Source organism: Alosa alosa, chromosome 21, assembly GCF_017589495.1.
Source record: "Alosa alosa isolate M-15738 ecotype Scorff River chromosome 21, AALO_Geno_1.1, whole genome shotgun sequence".
NCBI classification, from domain to species: Eukaryota; Metazoa; Chordata; class Actinopteri; order Clupeiformes; family Clupeidae; genus Alosa; species Alosa alosa.
Genome location: NC_063209.1, coordinates 3,671,563 through 3,685,455, shown reverse-complemented (window position 1 = coordinate 3,685,455; position 13,893 = coordinate 3,671,563). Strand labels below are relative to the sequence as shown.

Below are 13,893 nucleotides of genomic sequence, written 5' to 3'. Positions count from 1 at the left end.
CTATTGTTCACTCAATACCTCCCCTATGACTATGCAGCCAAAAGCTTTAGCCAGTGGAGTGCAGTGAGAAGATCCTTAATTGTCACTGTATTATATTGATAATACAGTAATATCAAGATAATACTGTAATATCAAGATTTGTGTCAGAGCTTTGGGTAATTGTGCCTAGAAGATAACACAAAATACAAACACAATGGCAACCACACAAATATTTCACTGTGAACCCAAAACATCTGACAGGCATACGTTTGTGAACTGGGAAAGTTTTCAATAGCCACACCAAATCAAAATGTCTAAATGTCATGTTCATCATCTCCAAGTTCATTATCAAAACAGAGACAAATGTCGTTAATTCACAAAGTTTTCATTGCATCCATCTCACAATGCATCACAACAGGTAAGATATGACACTTTAAATCTCTGTTCACTAAGCCACTGTAAGTGGTGGTTGAATTTATTATAGACAAAACTCTCAGTTATAACGTTTTGTTTGTTTATCCACCAAAACCAAGGCTTTGACAACTGACATCTGCGGAGGCAGGTGTCGTGTCGGTCTCTCATTGCGTAATACTCGGATTTTGTAGCCTAAATGTGCACCTACATATTAGAAACTCTCATGCGTAATCGGTGGAGAAAGATAATTAACGTTAAAGTGAATCAGACTCTCAATATGTTGAGTGTACATTACCACATTCACCGGATGGTTAAACAGAGATGTAGGATACCACTTTAAATTTTCTCAACAGCCGAGACGACAGGTTCCTTGTCACGGCGCCATTCTAATTTTCGCCGTGACCTTGTGAACCTGAGCAGACGAGCGACCAGGAAAATTATTTGAAATTGGATTTGTTTTGTTAAATGGAAAAGTTGTGTTATTTCGTCTGGGACATAGACAGGAAGTGACATCAACGGGTCAAAACTAAAAATATGTCGCAGGACAGACTGTCTGAGATGTCCAGAACCTGGCTCGGGAGGGATGCCTGAGCACAGGTTGTCTGTGTCTTCGCCTGACGAATGCCGGTGAGACATCTCTCGGACTGGGAGCACGCACTGGCGAGCTTGAGTGAGTCGCGTGCTGACTGCGCGCTTCTAGAGCATGACTTTCATCCACATCAAGTTCAGCTCCGACGCCACACTTCCCCCCCGTGTATGCTGCTCTCTTACGTAGCAGACTCAGACGGAATGCCCGACAGACGAGTTACATTGAGTCTATTGCACTGCCCTGAGGCTTTTAGTTGGTTTACATCTCTATGTCGGACTAAAAGAAAGCTTGCTTGGAGATCGGAAACAAACAGTTTGGCTTCGATTCGCATGGTTTTCGCAGGTGCATTCTCTTTGAAGCGGCTAAGAACGACATCGTCATCAGAGACCGTGTTTCTAATGACATGTGGCGAATTTTGTTGTAAAATGCTTAAGGTTCCGATAATATTGTTGTTCTAATTCCTGTTCCACGGGTTTATGTACTAACAGTAGAATAACCTGTGTTATTCAAGTGCCTGACTGCAGTGTCTCACTAGTGGACGCACCGCTGTCTGCGCGGGACAGACAGAGGGATGGGGAAGTCTGGGGATTCTGCGTGAGGATGGTTTTTAAATCAGCAGTTGGTCACGTGCTTTTTGTTGTTGCTCGCTTTCATATGAGAGGATTACAGTAAGGGGGACTACCCGTTGTTTCGTAACAGCAATTTGACGTTTCTTCTACGATAATGAATTATGAATATATATATTTCTCACTCTTATTTTAACTTCGCCTGCGTGTAGGATAGCCTACACGGAACTTTGCAGCACGCATATTGAAGTGTTTTCAGACAAATCATATTGCATAATTACAATACACTATATTGGTCAGTTACTAGATATGCATTGCAATTGGTTACAACTTTATAGTTTGTCATTAGTCAAACTTTCAATTAAACGAAAAATGTTATCTTCATAGAATATTTACATCCTGTTAAAAAGTAAGTGCCCCCTAACGTGCCTTGGAGGAAGATGCAAACATTCCCCAGTGCATTCGTTTCCCATGTATGCATGCTCCCTTAACTTGTGTGTGAGATGCATGTATAGGCTGCGGTAGCCTCCTGCGGCGGCCTCTGCCCTCCATTACAAGCATGTGTGTGTGAGTAAAACCCCAGTCTGCGTTGCCTGCATGTCTGGAGTGATGACTCCATTATTCATGCTTGCGTGTAGACAGGGCAGTTAATCTCCCTGTCTCACTCTCGCTGGCACACACCCTCTCCTGCCACGCTGCAGTGCCTTCATCAGCTGAGCACCTCTGAGCTGCCCGCCTGGCTGGCTGTGTGTGGACCAGGCGCCTAGGTCAGGGCGAGCGGAACACCACCAGCACGAGAGGGAGAGTGGCGAGGGGGGAGTCCCCTGCGGTAGGGGCCACTGTGCAGGCCCTTTGCCTCTTGGGGCCGGGGGTAATTAGGGAGTGCAGGGGCAAGCGCCGCTGCTGTATATTCAGCATGCTGAAAGGACCAGGGCGGGGGGTCTATTGACGGCTGACAGGTGCAGTGGCGGAAGGCGTCAGGAGTTTAGGGCATGGAAACCAGAGCTGGGGAGCAGTGGCACAGTCTCCGGGACCCCTCGAGGTCAGCCCCTCTGTTCCCGCCCCAACCTCGCCTTGTTATGGGGGTCAAACACTAACCCAGGTTCAAGCCCCTTTCCTCCCCTTCCCTTGGCTGTACACAAGGCTACAGTATGTTTATGTAGATTAGAAGATGAAGGGCTTGTAGGGATTGCTACTGCCACTGAAGGCTTATTAGGTCTGAGATTATGTTGCATTTAATGAGCAGTAGCCTAGCCTGTTTACTCATAGCTGATGAACAAATAATTTATTTAGTTGACATACCTTTGCCATGTTTGTAATGGCAAATCTTTGTTTGTCTTATGTTGCGTAAACTTATATAGCCTACTCCAAACATAATCGTTGGGACGTGAGTTGTAGCAGGGTGTGTTTATGCTTTTGTGTGTGTGTGTGTGTGTGTGTGTGTGTGTGTACATTATTCTTCTCCGGCTGTTCTGCTTGAATAGCCAAATCCTGGTTACGGCCATTACAAATCCTGCTGTCTTGGTGTGAGAGCCAGACAGAAGGCCTTCGCTGAAATTTGGTTTCGTTTAGCATTCCTCTGGGGTTTATGGGCAGGTGTTTAAAATTACTGGCAGGATATTTATTGGAAACTTTTGAAGGCTAACTTTTTTTGCTTACCTCTCAATTAGATACACACACAGTTACAGAGTCTGTCTCTCACACACACATTACGCAGGTAAAAATCTTTTGACATTATTTTTACACACTTTTTATGTACAGTATATATATATTATAACAGTGATAATCACTCACTCTCCATTTTCTAACACACTCACTCTCTATGTTCATGCCTCTCATCCCTAGCGGTTCCTATCAGATCAACATAACGCACGCACGCACGCACACACACACACACACACACACACATGCACGCACACATGCACGGACTTCCCAGCAACTGAGCAAGCACATAAAATGCTTGGGACAGGCTACCTACCTAGTTTCCCCTCCCCCAGAACCCCCACCCCACCCCCATTAACTCAGGTCACTGTGAGCAGTGGATGCAGGAGCTGAGGGGAATTTTCTGACCTGTAATTACTGGGGCTTAGCTGGAGCAGTGGTGGCTCGTGCTCAAATCAAGGTGCAGCACAGGATGGAGTCTCCTGAACACCACCCCATAACTCCCCTCCCCTCCCATCCTCCCCATCTGGCCCCCACAGCACTCTGATTGCTGGCAGAGGGGCGCTGGATGTCAAGAGGCAAGCCTGTGAAAATACAAAATCCCAGATAAAGCACCAAGCTCCTAAAGAGCCATGAAGCTCCGTAATGAGGAAACTGATGGGGTTTGGGTGTGCTGAGCACGCAGTATCTCTCTCTCTCTCTCTCCCTCTTCTCTCTCTCTCTCGCTCCCTCATTCCTGTGTGTGTGTGTGTGTGTGTGTGTGTGTGTGTGTGTATGATTGAGAGAGTGTGGCGGTGACTTTTGTCCTCCTTAATCCTGGATTTGGAGGGGCCCTCAAATTCTAACAAGGTTAAATCAGTAGTCAGGTTGGCTCAGCTTTAGAAGCACGACTTGCACAAAAAAAAAAAGAAATGAGACAACCCAAATTAGACAGCCCATCATACCTCTCCTGTCAAGACTATACCATAATACCTGCACCAGTCTGGAGAACACTTCCAGTATACCAGGCACCTCCCCAGACTTCCTCACAGTGATCTCCTCGCAACCACAATCGCGCCTATTTCTCATTTAGACTCATCATAAAGCACATAGTTGCCCTAATCGCCATTGTGTTTGGATGGACTAATAAGTCAAAAATGGCCCCAGGACAAGCCAAATAATGGCAAAACATTAATGGAGGACAGCCCTCTTCGAATGATTCCCGGGCTGCTGTGGCAGTTAAACGCATTCCGAGTTTTGTGGAGGCCATTATTCCTGCTCCTTAATCACCACCTCGGCTTTTATAACCCCCCGTCCGCCCCCGCCCCCGCCCCGCTCCTCTCCTGCCCCCTGAGCCTCAGTGTGTGGAGCGGGGGGAAACCACATGTGGGCACCGGCCAGGAAACACGCGGCAGACAGGAAAATGTCTTCCCTCCCCGAAACGTAATGGCGCTCACCACACACCAGAGACCAGTGCCAGCGGGGGCGACCTGGTTCTCAGGCAGCCCGGTGGTGGTGAGGCGAGGTGGGGCGGCCCCTCTTGAGCGCCCAGCGGAGGAAGATGATGATGATGATGATGATGATGATGCTGGAAGGTAGATGCGGCATGAAGCAGGGGAAGAGGCTCGATGGAAAGTTTCGGTCACATGCTCCGAAGTGCTTCACCATGGGCGAGGGAAAATCTCGAGACAATGATTATGTGAAATCACAGCTGGCGCGTTGGCTACAGGGCAAAGTTTGTTTTTTCCTTCGTTCTCAGAAGTGAGTCAGGAACATCTGTTATTGTTACTGTAGTTTGATATCACCTATGATTCCATGTGCTGGCAATTACTGCTAAGCAGGGCTCAGTCTTCTGCCACATCAGCACAGTGATGGATCTTTGGCTTGGCTGCAGTCATCTGTCATTGTACACAGACATATCAGTGGAAAGCCTGTCGCTGTGCAGCTCTCCTTCTGGCCACAAAAAGGTGAAGTCTTTCCCAGGGCAGGTGCAACCCAGCGTAGAGTCAGCAGCTCCGTGTGGGAGCAGGGGGGGGCAGTACTGGCACAGCCCATCCATCAGCCCCCTCACCCTGGCCGACCCTCCTCCCTGGACCAGCCTGGGTGGCTGGCGGTGATGGAGAGCGGTCATTAAGGCAGCAGCACTCTGCGGCCCAGGATCCTCGGCGCTCCTCCAGGCAGCTTTTGGCTCCTCTGCGGCAGCCGTTAGTCAGTCAGTTAGCTGCAGCCACTGGGGGAGATCGCTGGGGTCTTGGTGGAGGCGGCCTGGGTCCCGACAGCTGCACTCGGCCGACTAAACAAACCCTGGGCCAGGAGAGAGAGAGAGAGAGAGAGAGAGAGAGCGCTGGCTGGGGGCGGTACACGTGGAGGGCTTCCCCCCAACGCCTGGTGCCGTAATTCATGTGCGGCAGCCATCTGAGCGTTTAGGGGGCGGCTGGAGGCAGGAGAAGGTGGGTGTTGGGGTGAGGGAAACCGGGGGGCCTTCTCCCTGCCTGCCTGTTTACCCAAGGCCTGATGGCCCCCCGCCGAGAGCAACAGCAATTATCACCTTGGAGGAATGTGGGAGCCTTGTGTTAAAATCCCTTTGACCCCCCTGGTGGAGGAGGTCAGGAGGTGGTGCCCTCCCCAGGGGGGTAGCATGCAGCCAGGAGGGGGGTAGCATGCAGCCAGGAGGGGGGTAGCAGGATGGGCTGCATGGATGGGTGCGTGGAGAAGGGAAAGGGGGGATGTGGGGAACAATTATTCCCATCGTCAGGGGGACATGATGGCGTACCTCTTCAGTCCCACGCCGTTAGTCATGGAGCAACTCCAGCTCCCTTGCCTGACCTCAGTTGATTTTACGGTGCATCCTCAAATGTAGGCCTCTCATTCATCCTCTCAGAGAAAAGAGGTAGTGAAAGGAGGTATAGAACACATACAAAATACACCTTCACACATGTTCCCTCACACTCTATCCTTTTCTCTACACACATATCCTACTTCCCCCAGGTTTATTTTGGCCCATTAACAGTGCAGTTTTGCTTTAGTAGCATTGCCCTTTTAATGTAATGTACATAAACATTTATTGACTACTATTTTTTGCTGATTTCTTTTTATCGTATTCACTTCGCACAATTCAAGCTGGCATGCCCTGAAAGCCTGAGGTTGTTGGTGTTTCTGTGTTGTTTGTGTCAAGCTGTTTTTAGTGCTTATGTGTAAATCACAGCCTGACAAGTGGAGAGTATATGGCACCATAAAGATGGGTGGAGGCCTGTGATTGGTCAGAAAGCACTGTCTTAGATTCTGAGCATGCTCAGTGGAGGTGTAAACCTAATACTTGTTGTTGTCCTGTTCTTGTGAACTATGATGACAGGTCAGCTGTTTTGGGGTGGGGCTGAAGTTAGGGCGTGCTGGGGGGGTAATTACTCCAACTTCTAGCCATCAGCTGACGTGTCTCCACCTTTGTGAATTATTAACAAAGTGGGCAAGCGTGTGATTATGCTTTAGCCTTTGGCATGGATTGGCAGTGAAGTGGAATACAGTGGAATTAGCTGATGCTGAGACTGAGGTTTCCCTTAAGAAATATGAGTTTGAAGAACAGGTGGTGATTTCTGATCATCTGCCCATATCGGTCAGAAATCCACAGACATTAAAACACACGCTGTACTCATTGCACTTGAACAAACACACACACACACTGTATACCTATCAGGATGAATGTTGTTGGGGATCAGAATTTAGTATAACCTCATAAATATGAAACCATCTAAGATCCACTCATTAATGGGTTATTATGTTGTCTATCTTTTCAACAGCGACTCTTAAAGATATTCCACAGAGGACAATGGCATCTCGATGGTCCAGTGACTTCTAAAAAGGTAAGGGTCAACATTGTCTTCTCCATTTGGCCCTGTGTCTGTTCAGCTGTTTGCCTGGACTGCTGAAGCATTGCACCCAGTTTTTGTGTTGTGCTGGCGCCGGGGTCTTCATTTCTGCCCTGTCCATCTGCTCTGCTAGTTTGTTTGTTTGTGTCTTCGGTGCAGACAACCGTGTTGTGACCTGTGTTTCCTGGCAAGCCAAAGAAATTCTATCAACTGGGCTCAAATTGAGTGTCTGGCCACTGGCCTGCCAGCCCCTGTTTGCCTCCCTGTCATGCTCAGAAGTGAGAGTTGTGACTTAAACGTTTTTTCCCAGGCCTCGAGTTCAATGGCACAGGACCATAAAAGTGTGGTGTCTTTTTTTTCCCCCGACCCCTTCCTCTGTATTTCTATCTCACTCTCTCTCTCTATCTTTCTCTCTCTCTCTCTCTCTCTCTCTTTTTCTCTCTCTCTCCCTCTCTCTCTTGTTCTGCTTGGGAAGCCCTTGTGGCCCCCAATGTCCGGTCAATGGGCTCCATCCGCAGCAGTTTACTGCTAAGCTGTGTTTTAATTAACTCCGCTCGGAGGGCAGCCATCCTTGAGCAGGACGGCCTGACGCATTGTGACAAAGCAGAGTCCCCCCGCCGTTTCATCAGATCACCTCGCCACTTCCAATTAGTGCCAGTTGAGGATCACCTCCTCTCTGTCTCTGCCCTGCGCCCTTGCACCTCCCGTGCTCGGCCAATCGCAGGGCTCGCCGCCGTCCACCCCCGTCGCCAAGTTTCATGATTTATTTAATAAGAGGCGGTCATCGCCCCTGTTGGTTCCCCTGTGCCACCCTCTCCACCCGACTCCCACCCCAGCCCAGGGTAGAGGCGCTGGCCAAGCCCCGAGTGCAGGGCCTCCAGAGGACCCCAAACTCCCTCCCTCTCTCCCTCCCTCTTTCTCCTCCTCTCACGCTTTCTCTCCCTCTCTCTCTCTCACTTAAAGCCCCCTTCACCCAGTGGGACTTCAACCTCAGCATTGCCATGGCGACGCTGGGCCCCCCTTTCCCTGTGCCCCCACCCCTGCCCAATGGCCAGCGCTGGCCTGCTCTCTCTGGCGCTGATGTGATGGAGTTAGATGGGGTTTGTGGGTAAGGGAGGGGGGGTGTTAACCTTCTTTCTCTTCTTCTCTCATAGCCATGTAGTCTTGTGTTGTCCAGAGGGGTCTGACCGAGAGGTGATCAATTTAAAGGTGAGGGGAAGAGTGCTAGCCACAACGCAAGATGGCAATTTAAAAAGCATCCTTCCACAAAGGCGTGGCAGTGTACCAAAATGAGGAAAAGATTGCAATTTCAGCAAGTAATGCACTTTGTAGTGTTGGAACCCTTAGTGTTAACTGAGGCAGTAGCAATGAATGGAGAGGGTTTCCTTAAGACGTTTTTAGTACTTTGATTATGCAAGAGAGAATATAAAAAAAAATAATATATGATTTAGTAATAGACATAGAACTGCAAAGCTTTGAGTAACAGATGCTGATATTTGTCTTTTTTCTGGGGCAAAGAGAACTTGGAAAAAAAATGGTTAAGAGCTTAAGGATTGCATGACCAAGGCTATGAGCTCTATGTATTTAGCGTTAAAATCCACTCAAAGTTTTATTCTCACCATCAAAATCATGCTACTATCCTCATCAATGATTCATGGCTGCTTTATTTATACCCAGAGACTCCACTGCTGTTGGGCGTTTGGTGCTGCTTGTTTCTTTAACTTAGTGCTCACGCATGTGGAAATCTATCAAATGGAACACACGGCTCTAATCACGATCATACAAAGCTGCTGTTGTCTGATTAACCTTAAAGTAGAGGAGCCTAAACCAGGTCTATGTCTGTGGATGTGTGTGAATGTGTTTGTGTGTGTGGGCGATAGAGTGAATCGTAGTAGACACACACACACACACACAGTGGAGCACTCATCTACACACACATGCGTTCACGCCTGGCTGCACACACGCACGACACCCAGCCCAGCTCTCGGAAAGCAGCCACATGCACGCACGCATGCACACGCAATGCAGACTCTCCCCCTCGTAGGGCAGGCATGCCTGGAGAAGAGAGAGAGAGGGAGGCACGAAGGAGGCCTGAATGAACCACAGCCAGGGACTCCTGAAGTTTCTCTTTTTTCCCCTCTTCCTCTCTCCCTCTGTTTCCTGTCCCCGTGTGACATCTGTTTTTTACTCTATTCGCCCCAGAGTAGGACACCCCCATCACACAACGCCCACGACTGCCCCCTCTTCCTGGTGCAGTCAGCATCATCACCCCGCTGCTGTAGTGGGGACACAAAAGGAAGAGCTCCACAGCCTTTGTGGTGTCCTCTCTAAAGGAAACCTCCAACAAATTTGGGCTCAGTGAGCCGTCGCCATTGTGCGTGTTGGAGAAAGTGCGAAGCGAACTTGCTCGCGCCGTCTGTGTCCTTAGAAAACCCCCCTTGACCCCCTCCACTCACACTCTCTCTCTCTCTCTCCTCTCCCTCGCTCCCTCTCTCCCTCTCTCTGTCTCCCTCTCTCTCTCTCTCTCTTTCTCTCTCACACACACACACACACACACACACACACACACACACACACACACACACACACACACATTAAGCAAGGGTGCAGCTGTGTGCTGGATGCTGTTGAAGGGGATAGCGAGGGTGGGGCTGGACAGTGAGTGACCGTGTGATTGTGGCCTTGGGATGGGATTCTGAAACCCGCAAAGATGTCCTCTACTCCTCACTTTGAGCCACCAGCTCATCTGCAATGCACCATTGAAGGTCGAATAATTTGATTGTAGCTGGAAAAAACTGAATACAGTGGCCTTCCCTGTTGTGCAAAAGCGCTAAAAGTGTGTTAAAGGCATTACATTTACACATCCAAGTGCTATTTTTCTTCAGAATCCTCTTTTGATGTCTTTTGGCTCAACTGCTGGTTGCTTCTTTATGCTGTTACATTCTGAGTGTGGTTAGATCCTCTTCGTGAGGGCTTGGCCACAGGTTCTACGAATTCTGCATGAGATTTTTCAAGAGCGAGAAAGTGGTGAAGGTCAAGTTCAAAGACTCGAAAGAAATGCGTCTTGATGTGAATAATGATGTGGAGAGATAGAAAAAAAGAAAAAGAACCGGCGAGGCTTCATTCATGTTGGCCGTTAATGGAATGTGTGAGACCTGATTGACAGTAGCACGGTCACATGGGCGTGGGTTTTGGACGAGGCTCTTGAGATGAGAGGGAGCGAGCGCGCCACGGACATCAGCCACGGTCTCAGGATCAAGTTCATTAACGCCCAGTGACAACAAACACATGCCGGGAGAGCGCCAGACAAGGGGAGGCGTCCGGGGCCGGCCAAGCGGGCGGCAGGGGGGATGGGGGGGGGGAGGCAGCTTCCTTGGGAGTGCCCTGGCCCTTGTCTAAAGCAGTTAGGGGCCAGGCCTTTGTGGGTGTTGTGTCTCAGGGGGCCTCCAGGGGTAATTATCAGCAAGGGTGCACGTGCAGGAGTGTGTGAATGCAGAGGTTGTGTGTGTGTGTGTGTGTGTGTGTGTGTGTTTGTGTGTGTGTGTGTGTATGTGAGAGAGGTGTGGGGTCACAGCCGAGTGTTTGCATTCTCACTGCACCCCGTCAATAGACTGCCCTACGCTGAGAGGGGCGCCCTGTAAACTGAATCCTCGCCATTGCTCTCTCTCTCTCTCTCTCTCTCTCTCTCCCTCACACTCTCTCTCTCTCTCTATTCCTCCATTCTCTTGCGACCCTCGGCATCCTCCCTTCCCTGGCGTTCCCTGAGGAGTGGAGGATCTGGGCGGGTAGAGGAACCATCTCTGACATGTTTGATGGAGGGGAGAGGGGGGGCTGCAGGACAAAAGCCCCTGTTCCCTGCCCGTCCATGTGGAAAATGCCCGGGCGCAGGAGAGGGGAGGGAGGGAGGGAGACAATTAGTGGGATCTGCTAATCACCCGGGCAACACTCATTTAATTGACATGTGAAAATTTTGTTTAATCTAACAAGTCGATAGGCAATATGACAATGGGGTGGCAATCAAAAGAAGCCCAGGCCTGGAAGCCAGCGGGACTTGACAGATGATTACTGAGTGACGTTGTCTTTGTGAGGGTGGGGGTGAAGCAGACTGGGGCTGGGTGGAGCGTGGGGGTGGGTGGGGGGCAGATGTAGGATTAAAAAAAAATCCAGTGTGCCCCCCACCCCCATTTTATTTAGGATAAATAAGCGTGTGTGCTCGCCATTTGATGTGGTGCTTGTTTAATTGTTCGGGTTCAGAAATATTATGTGTGTTGTGGTCTTGTCTCACAGCTATGCTGTTTCTCTCTGAATTCAATTTGGACGGCAATGTTTTGTGGGTCTGCGTTGAAATCAATAAGTAATTTAGGTTCATGGAAAAGGCAGCAGAATTCCTCCCATCCCATTTGGGGGTGCATTTGGGAAAGTGTGATGCTTCGCACTCTAACATAGCTGACAAAGCACAGCTTTGATGTTTTAATAAAACTGACACCAGTGATGAGGGGAACTGGCGCAAAACTTTCCAATCTGATGAAATGACCGTTGAATACTTTCACTTTAAGGTAACGAGGGGTCGTGATCTGTCTGTCTGAGGGATGGTGATCTGTCTCCTATTTAATCACCCTCCTTGCATCATGTTGGAGACGTGAGGGAATTCTCTCTCTATACACCAGCTCCTGCTTTCAAGAAAAAATTATCCTGTCATTATTCTCATTCTCATGGACACATTTCAAACCAGGATAATCCTGGAAGTCCATATTTGAAATAAAAAATGTGTCAAAGGTAAATCTGATATTTGATCTGATATTTGATTGTAGTGTAGCATCTCCATGTTGATATCAGTCTGAAGTTGAAGAAAGCAATGTAGGATGCAGGTGTGTGTGAGCTGCCGTGTGCTATTACTGCTGTATACTATATTACATGTGTAGAGATGAAGAGTTCATATGGAAATCAGGACTGTTTGGACACATGATTGCTGGACAGTTACAAAGAGCAGGTAGATGCCTCTTCTATGTCATCAAAGGATATAGGCCAGCTGTAATGGCAGTGTGTGTTTGTGTGTGTGTGTGTTTGTGTTTGTGTGTGTGTTTGTGTGTGTGTGTGTGTGTGTGTGTGTGTGTGTGTGTGTTTGAATCTCTGTGTTTGTGTCCTTGTTTATGTGTCTGTGTGTGTGTGTGTGTGTCGGGCAAAAGCAGCACATCCCATGGCAATCAGCCCCTGTAATTGGACTGCAGTTTCCAGTGGTGACCTGTGGGCTTGTGCAGAGAATCAAAGAAGAAATGAAGTAGCTCCTTTTGAGGGGGGAAATTCAGCTTTCCTGTTGCATGGCAGAAATGAAGGGCTGAGTTTCGTCAGCCGGAACATGGTCTTCACTCTTTGAATCCTACCCCCTCACTTTTACTCTCTCTTCTCTTCCTGAGTCTCTCTCTCTGTCTCTGTCTCTCTCTCTTTCCCTCTATCCTTCCATCCCGTTTCGGGCGTTATCTGTGTTACTCGACTGTGTTCAGATCGGATATCCCTCCCCCCTTTTGTGCGCCAGACAGATTGGCACAGTGCCAGCAATCACAGCTGGATTGGTCCATGCTTTTATGTGTGTGTGTGTGTGTGTGTGTGTGTGTGTGTGTGTGTGTGTGTGTGTGTGTGTGTGCCGGGGGGGTCTGTGGGTGTCTGGATCCGCAGATTGGGAAGTCCACCGCCTGCTGAGGGCATGGGTGCCACCAGTGGGGCACAACAAGATTTGGGTTGCCAAAGCCTGGCCTGTGCTCATGGCCTGGGCATCTACCACCTCTAGTGTGACTCAAGTCTTCCTCCCCATACCTCCACCTAGGAGTGGTTTTGTGTGTGTGTGTGTGTGTGTGTGTGTCTGTGGTCTGTGTCTGTGTGTCTGTGTGTGTGTGTGTGTGTGTGTGTGCGTGTGTGCGTGTGCCTGTCTGTGTGTGTATTAATGGCGTTGTGTGCGTTTCCCTGCCTGTGATCTTTAGACATCTTCATTCCACCACAAAAGAGCAGAATGCCAAAGTCACGATTCCCAGACGTCTTCAGCACGGAATGCATTTACCTTGCTCAGACGATCGCCATGAAATATTAATGGCGCACTTGAGTTGCCAGCACAATTGATGCAGGGGTGGTGGGATGGATGCTGGAGCAGGAGGCCTCTTCTCAGACCAAGTCCACCATGAAGAGCCTCAGAGGTCCTCTCCAGCACCCAGCAGCTTGCTGACAGAAGGGCGTGACTGTGTGTTGCAGCTACACTGGGACCATTGAGGTTTTCTGGCATTGGCCGGGGCATTGTGAAATGGTGATTGTTATTTCATGTGCTCAAGGAGTTGTGAAATGGACAGTACGGGGGAACCATGGAGCAAGTTTGGCTCAATTCACCATGATTTTGCTATTGTTATTACAATGATTACACAAAGGCTTAAGGCAACGGCTATTATGGCGCTGAGCAGTGGGTGAGCAAGGGTCTGAGCACCAGGGTGTTTTCATATTTGTGTGTGTGTGTGTGTGTGTGTCGTGTGTGTGTGCGTGCGCGTGCGTGCGTGCGTGCGTGTGTGTGTGTGTGTGAATATGTGTTTAAGTGGGGGAAGAGGGGTTGTTGTTACTACTACAATCCCCACTTCCTCCATCCACCCATTCATCCCTCTCTTCTACTCTGTCTCTCTTTCTCTCTAATTCTTTCTTCCCCTCCTGAAGACTGCTGTTCGGTCTCCTACCACTATACCCCCCCTCCCCACCCCACTCATTTGCTGACAACTGACTGCTGAAACGAGTGCACCAAAATAGGTGGCTCTGCGGGTCTCCATGACAGACTGCACATAATCAGCACAGAAGGTATGCAATTACAGCT

At 49.1% G+C, this 13,893-nt stretch overlaps 1 long non-coding RNA gene across 2 annotated transcripts in view; it reads left to right on the top strand.

The window, feature by feature from the left end:
- The first annotated feature begins 935 nt into the window (after positions 1-935).
- The window catches only part of LOC125286446, a 53,513-nt gene continuing 40,555 nt past the window's right edge, over positions 936-13,893 (top strand). For both annotated transcript variants that reach the window (XR_007192179.1, XR_007192178.1), the window contains exons 1-3: positions 936-1,063; positions 6,984-7,046; positions 8,207-8,261. This is a non-coding gene — a long non-coding RNA (uncharacterized LOC125286446). The remainder of the gene's footprint in view (positions 1,064-6,983; positions 7,047-8,206; positions 8,262-13,893) is intronic.